At 55.9% G+C, this 7,527-nt stretch overlaps 1 pseudogene; it reads right to left on the bottom strand.

Annotated features, from left to right (window-relative positions):
- Positions 1–1,262: 1,262 nt before the first annotated feature.
- On the bottom strand, positions 1,263–7,289 carry LOC136126880 (thimet oligopeptidase-like; annotated as a pseudogene).
- Between the last annotated feature and the right edge of the window lie 238 nt (positions 7,290–7,527).

Here is a 7,527-nt window from a genome sequence, read left to right as displayed (position 1 = left end):
ACCCTCCATAATTTGGCTTTAATTTCACTTTCTAGACTTTTTGAAAAAGAACTGGGTCTAATTATCTGTGCATCTTTGCTCCCTTTCATATCTACCTATGACATTAATTGTTTTTTTCTATTCAATCTATTTTACAACTTCTTCTCTGGGAAGACTTCACTGAGAATCCAAGCAATTTCTGGATCCCTTCTCTCCCCTGAACTTGTAAACAGTTTAACAAGACGTATGTGGAACTGCCATAAGGCATCTACATCTTATCTCCCTCTCTGGTATCTAACCTCCCTGAGAACAGGGGTACATCTCCGTGTTCTGTGCAGTTTTCAGCACAGTACTATACACATAGTAAATATTTGGTAAATGAACGAGTAAGTGAATGAGTCACCATGAGAAGGGTATTCTCTCATTCTTTCTCTCTTTTTCCACTTTCAAGTTTCTCTAGTTAGTTTCCTTAGACAAAAGGTTTCTTTGTAGCTACACAGTGTCCAGGTTCACAGAATGTTGCAAATAGCTCCTAAGAGCATCCCTCCACTACTTGAGAATAGCTTGCTCTCCCCTCTCAAGTGGAGAGAGCAGGATTCAATATTTATTAAGTGCCTTTGTTCACCTGGCATTTAGAGGCACTAGGGGCATTAGTGCTCTACACTCAGTGAAATGCCTGGTTTGTTAGTAATTTTCCTTTGTGAAAAACAGCTATCCACAAAGATGTTTTGTTCCAATTTTCCATCCTTTTAGGTTGATAAAAAGCATTTTAACTACGTAGAAACAGAAAATGAATAGAAAGAACTTTGCGTTACATTTAATAAAAGTTTAGGGAGATCTTTGTGGTACATTAGTGAAGTTATTTGGGGAAACTTTAGCCATGTACATTGTGTTGGAGAGACACCAAGAATTCTCAAAGTTTGAGGACACAGTTGCCTTACATGTAGGCATGGTGGCAGCCATGTATATAGCAGTGATTTGGAGGATGTTGTATTAGTCAGCTCTTGCTGTGATAATGCTTTGGAACAAATCTCCCCAAAACTCAGTTACATAAATAAGAATTTATTTTTCTTGGACCTATGGGCTAGCTGCAGTGGCTCTCTTTTAGACCTCTAGATGGCTGATATTCCTCCATGTTTTGGGTCAGTTTGAGGTCTGTCCTACACAGCTTACTGTGGAGCCCAACTGTGAGGCTGCAGCTCCCAGGCCCTGTCTTCTCACAAAGTTCACTGAAACATAAGAGGTGAGCCGAACCACACAAGCCCACTTAAGGCCTCTGCAACTCATTTAAGGCCAGCATGTCTGCCCTTGGCATCCTCGGAATCCCCTGGCCTCAGGATGCAGCTTCTGTAGTCCATGGCAACCTGCGGAGAGGGGGCGGGGCTGCAGGAGGGTGGAACACCGACTCACAGAGGGTGTGGGTGTGGCCACTTCTGCTGTGACTGAACAAAGGGCAGGGGAGCAGGGGGTCCAGGGCAGGGCCCTCAGAACCCAGGAGGCCCAGGGGGGCGGCACAACATATAGGCCCAGGCCAAAGAGCGCCTTCTTGGTCTGCGCAGCAGGCCGGCCTCTCACCTTGCCACTCAGGCCGCCCTCCTACTTGAAGTGTGTGTGGAACGTGTCCGCGGAATACACCTCGCTGCACAAGTAGCCATAGGACTGGGCGTCGTAGCTTCCTGCCAGGTGGCCGAAGGTCGCAGGCAGGTCGGTCACTGGGACACACGCGGAGAGACTCCTGCCCGGCCCCCTGGCCGCTCAGTGCCCCTGCCACAGAGTGGGGGGTGGGGGCCTCAAAGCAGCCTTGTCTGAGTCCCCTGCCACTAGAGAGAGTATTGGCCCAACACTTCTAGAAAATGGGGACCTTGCTGGCAATTCAGTGGAGGGACACAAATAAATCTTTGCCGACTTTCTGCTGAAGCTCACGAGGGTTCATTCCTAAGCCTCTTACAAGGTCAGCTGCCAAGGCTGCGAGAGATGAGTCAGGGCTCGCCCTCCACCACGGGGAGATCTCTGGTTAAAGCACTCACAAGGGAGTGAACCACGTGTCCGCACCGACACGCATGGGCAAACCTCGTCGATGCGTTCTGTCTGGGGTATGAAGCCCTCTCCTGCCTCTTCCAGGCTCTGTAGAAAGCACGTGCAGAGCCTCCCACCCCACCCTCGGACTCCGCGGGCCACAGCTGGAGGGACCAGCCAAGGAACAGTGGCAGGAAGAGGCCAGAGGTCAGCAGGCCTCGGCCGGAGCCCATCAGTTGGTCCCCCTTCACACACCACCAGACGATCCTCTTGACCTGGGCAGTAGCCGCCAACCGACCACTAAGGTGGAACCGGCATGCACTTGGCTACCTGGCGTGGCTGGGAACCCCAGGATCTCCTGGCAGAGGCGGGCATTCTCCTGGGCCGGGTCTGCGGGCGTCTGCATGTGCAGGGCCTGAACCACCTTGGCCAGGACGATCTGACACAGGTTGAATAGGCCTGGGGGGCAGGAGGAAGGAGACGTGTCCAGGCCGCACTTTCCAGCTGGGCAGACCGGAAGCCCCCTTCCCTTCCCTCGGTCCGGCCGCATCTGGGTTGGCCTGCAGGGACTTGATGAGCTTGTCCAGCAGCTCCTGAGGGATGGTGCTGCCTGTGCCCCACCAAGACTGGCAGCAGCGCCAGGGCCTCACAGGGCACGGCGCCCCTGGCCCCAGAGCCTTCCCTCTTGTTCTCATCACTGGCTGTCACCAGACTTGCATGCAACGTTCTTTTCTTTTCTCTTGTCTTCTTTACGTCCCTCAGCCATGCAATGCGGTGAAGCCCTGACACTCGCTGCCACGTCGATACACCCTGAGAACACGATGCTCAGCGAGAGAAGTCAGACACAGGACACACAGGGTGTGACCCCACTGAGGAGAAACGTCCAGAGCAGGTAGATCCACAGAGTCAGTGATTGGGTTCCTGGTTGTCAGGGGCTGGCGAGGGGACAGAGTGATAGCTAAGGGTGTGAGGGACATTTTCAGGGTGATGAAAATGGTCCAAAGCAGTAGTGACGTCTGTACAGCTCAGTAAACTGTCCCCACGTGCCCCGGTGCAGCCTGTGAGAGCATCGCTCTCAGGATGAAGGGCTGACCACAGGAAGACTGAACGAGCAGTGGGTTCTGGGGCCAGACGCTCAGCTGGCGCCCCCCACGTGGGGAAGTCACTGGGACTTGCTGAGCCTCCACGGAGGCTGGCCGCAGCCCCAGAGCTCACAGGGCACTGCGCCCCCAGCCCCAGAGCCTTCCCTCTGGTTCTCATCACCAGCTGTCAGCAGACTTGCAGGCAACGTTCCTTTCTTTTCTTTTGTCTTTTTTAAAGGCAACTCTTGAGTACTTGTATTTAACATGCAGGGAACTAGCCCTGACTCCTTGATCTAGGTCTTCCAGCCTCTAGAGCCTCGAGGACATCCATTTCCGTTGTTTACGCTGCCAGTGCCTGGGGTTTGATGATGAAAGCTGACACCGAGGGCGTCACCACGTGTGGGGTGATGTCAGTGAAAGAATCCCATGGCAAGGGCCTGCCTGAGGACCACGCGTGCCCGGGCCCTCCCCGCCCCCTGCCTGCAGCCCTGCGCCTGGGAGCAGAGCTGGTGCATCGCATGCCCGAAGTCGTGGAAGTTGGTCTCCCGCTCATTATGCTGCAGCAGGGAGGGCAGGTTGGGTGTAGGCTTGGTGAAGTTGGCCACCATGGCCACGATGGCGATCTGGCAGCTCCCATCATGCTGTAGGCAGCCCGGCTGCAGGCCAAAGCAGGCCGCGTGCCCGGACTTCCCCTCCCTGCGGAGGGACGTGGGTGGGGCCCCGCTTTCACAGAGGAGCCCCGGCCCACGGCCAACAGGTTCCCCCACGCACGCACCGAGGATAGAGGTCAGGTAGAACTTGCAGATGGATGACCTTGCCTGAGGCCACGTCCCAGACCGTTTAGAGCCTCACATCTTCGTGACACATGTTGGTGCCCTCCTCCAGGTTGAAGGTCAGCCCCAGCAGCTCCTGGGAGATGCCCAGCAGCCCGCGTGTGAGCGTCAGCATGGGGAAGGACTCATTGAGCAGGTACTGGCCCACGTGGTAGCACGTCTCCTCCCCCTGGTTCATGTAGTAGTACAGGTCCCAGGCGTTGATGGGGCCGTCAAAGTGCAGGCCCCGCCTCTGGCACTCGGCCTTCTTTAGCTCCAGGATCATGGCCGCTCCTGCTCCCCAAGGGGCTTCAGCTTCTGGGCCAGCTCACCTGCGGGCTGATTGGAGAGGCTCGGCTACGTCCCTGTGGCGGCCCCCAAGCCACCCCCAACCCTGCGCCCCTCGAGGCAGAATGAAGGGTCCAGGAAGGCAGCCCCCAAGGGCTGACACAGTGGGGTCTCAGGCAGCACCACGTCCGGTCAAGGTCCGCCTGACCCCCGTCCTCACTGGGACTTGGGGAGGTGGTGTTTCCTAGGACAGTGGCCACCACCTGGCTGGTCTTGTCCATGTTCATCTCCAGCACGGAGTCGGCACGTGTGTGGAACCCCAGTAGGCCGGACTTCAAGGCGTGCAGCCTCACCAGCTCCCTGAGGATCACGCAGTTCTCCTGGAACCCAGAGAAGGAAGGCGCAGGAGACCGTGGGCCACGCCCTCCCCATGGGCCCCGGGCCAGGTCTCTGCAGGCGGGTAGGGCTCCCAGGCCACTGGCGGGCACAGCCAATCCCCCTCCCTCCTCCTCCTGGCCCGGATTTCTAGACACTTTGGTGCTGTCCTAACACGTGGTCTTTATTAACACAGGTCCTTTTGGAACCATGAACCTGATGGGCTCTAAGGCCAAGGGCAGGAAGAAATGTGGCCAGGCTCTCCAGGAGCCACCAAGGGGCCTCCCTGGTCTCAACAAGTCAAACACGGCTGCCGTGCAGACAGCAGCTCATCCCTACGGCGCCCGAACACCCAGCCCCTGGACGGTGAGACACCTGTTGCTGCAGGTGGCCTGTGGCTCGCTGATGAGGCCTGGCCCCAGACATACGCCGCCTTCTCTGGGGCCACCTCTCCGGTCTGCAGTGGGGTTCTCCTGGGAGCCCCCAGTCACCACAGGACCAGCGTGACCTGTCTGTAGCCCAAGAAGGTGGGGACACAAGGCTGTCCCCCGTTCCCCCTGCATCACCCGCGAGGCCGAGCGAGCACCAGTGGTGTCTGTGGGAAGATGAAGGGCTCATGCACAGCCCCCATCTACAGAAGCACAGACTGCAGCCACATGCGCTATGGAACAAACACAAGTGTCCATGCAGGACCCGATGTCTGAATGTCAAGGCCGTGCCTGGGCCACAGTAAGAATGTCCATCCCCCATGCAAGCCACAGAGAGGGGACGGGGGGGCCATCTGCGATTCTGAGCTCATCGGGCATCACCCCAGAGGGAGAGGGAGAGGGAGAGAAGTAGACAGAAATACAGAGGGAGAGAGAGAGAGGGAGGGAGAGATGTCTCTCCCTTCCCTGGGGGTTCTCTAGTGCAGCCAAAGCTGAAAACCATTGCATTTTGGGAGATGGGTCCTCGTGGAAGAGTTAAATAGTAGCTCATGGTATTATCGACACATATTAAAAAGGCCCCAAATCTTGGGGAGTCAGGGAGGGGAGTATGGGCTGCCTCGTAAATGATGAGAGATTGGGCATCAGAGGAGGTGCCTGTGCAGCCTGCGCCCGGGGCCCCGCAGACTTCATCTCCCAGTGATGGTCCTGGGCTGGAAGTCAGCAGGGAGGTCAGGCTGTCCAAGCATCAACGTTGACTTCAGGGCTGATCTAAAAGGCGCCTGGTGTTTGTTGAGGCAGAAAAAAGAGAAAGCAGTAGGGAGAGGATGGGAGTGGGAGTGGTAGGGGAGGGAGCCCCCCTCCTCAGCACTTCTACCTCTCTCCCTCTCTCTCTCCCTTTCTCCCTCTCTCTCTCTACCTCGCTGCCTCTCACTCTCCCTCTCCCTCCATCTCTCCCTCTGCCTCTCTCCCTCCCTCTCTCCCTGTTGCTCTTTCCCTGTCCCTCTCTCTCTCTCCCTTTCCCTCCCCCTCTCCCTCTCCCCCTTTCCCTCTCCCTCTCTCCCTCTCCCTCTCTCCCTTCCTCTCTCCCTGTCCCTGTTTCCGCACGCTCTGCCTCTACCCCTTTCCCTCTCCCTCTCCCTCCACCTCCTTCCCTCTATGGAGAGGGAAGGAGGTGGAGGGAGAGACAGAGATGGAGAGGGAGGGGGGAGAGGGAGAGAGAGGGTGGAGAGGGAGAGAGTGATAGAGGGAGGGAGCGAAAGACTTCTTTCCCTCCCTCCCTCTCTCCCTCCCTCTCTCCCTCTCCCTCCCTCCCTCTCCTCCCTCTCCCTCTCGCTCCAACTCTCCTTCTCCATCCATCTCTCCATCTCCCTCACTCCCTCCCAGAGAGGGAGAGATGGAGGGAGAGGCAGAGATAAGGCAGAGGGAGAGAGGGAGAGGGAGAGATGGAGGGAGAGGGAGAGGGAGGAAGAGGGAGAGAGAGGGAGAGAGAGAGAGGGAAAGAGGTCTCTTCCTCCCTTCTTCTCCCTCTCTCCTCCTTCTCCCCCTCTCTCCCTCTCCCTCTCTCTCTCCCTGTCCCTGTTGCCCTGTTCCGTTCTCCCTGGCAGTCTGCAAGAAAAGACGTCTTCACCGAGGAGAGAATGTGCTGTTCCTGCCTTCCCAACAAGATGCGGGGTGTATTAGAGATTCTGGTTGTTCCCTGAATGCACTTTACAGACTGCAGCTGAACAGTGGCCTAAGCGCAGAGAGACCTGCAACAATAACCTTCTAAACTCTCACTGGGCATTGACTGGATCTCTGTGCTCACCGCCCTAGTAGAGAAGCTAACCTCTGCAAACCCGGAGAGAGGCAGGTCTCCTTCTCTGTGGTATTACATGCTATGCTGTCTCACGAGCTCAAAGAAATGAAATCTTTGGCAACTGTTGCTTCTGGACAGGGACCACCATAACCCAAGCGGATGATTAATGTTGGGCCTAAGTCCCAGCAATGTAACCCTAGGGTTCCATGAGGACACCTGGTGTCTCAGTGTCCAGAAGTGCCACACTGACCCCCAGGGTGGCTATAAGCATTTTCAAGGCACGTACAGCTCAGAGTCTCCCAGAGTTGCCAGATTTACTTTAATTTATCCGAGCACACGGGTGGAGATGTTCTTGGGGATATGACCGTGTGCTTTCTCTTGGAAAGTTCCTTTTTGGAGGGGGTCAGAGGCGTTTCATCCTAACCCTGTCAGTGTAGCACTAGAGTTTCTTACACTCACGTCCCACTGAGCGTTGTTCCATGCACTTGTAAAAGCAGTCATTGTGTCGCTCCATCACGTGGCAATCAATCTACAGGGTGTCAACGGGATTCGAAGGAACAAAATTTCAGGAGGCCTCATCACGCATGAGTCTCGAGAAGAACTGTTGCCTCTTGTTTCTTACCACCACAAAGGAGTTCTGTGCACCGTGTTGGTTCCTGGAGTGTGAGATACACTCGAAGTGTGGATGCAGTTAAGTATACCGGGGCAGACATCTGTTCAACTGTTTCTCCTACCATAACTACCAACACTGT

The sequence above is a fragment of the Phocoena phocoena genome, chromosome 8, assembly GCF_963924675.1.
Source record: "Phocoena phocoena chromosome 8, mPhoPho1.1, whole genome shotgun sequence".
Taxonomy (NCBI): domain Eukaryota; kingdom Metazoa; phylum Chordata; class Mammalia; order Artiodactyla; family Phocoenidae; genus Phocoena; species Phocoena phocoena.
This window is presented reverse-complemented; position numbering and strand designations above follow the sequence as displayed.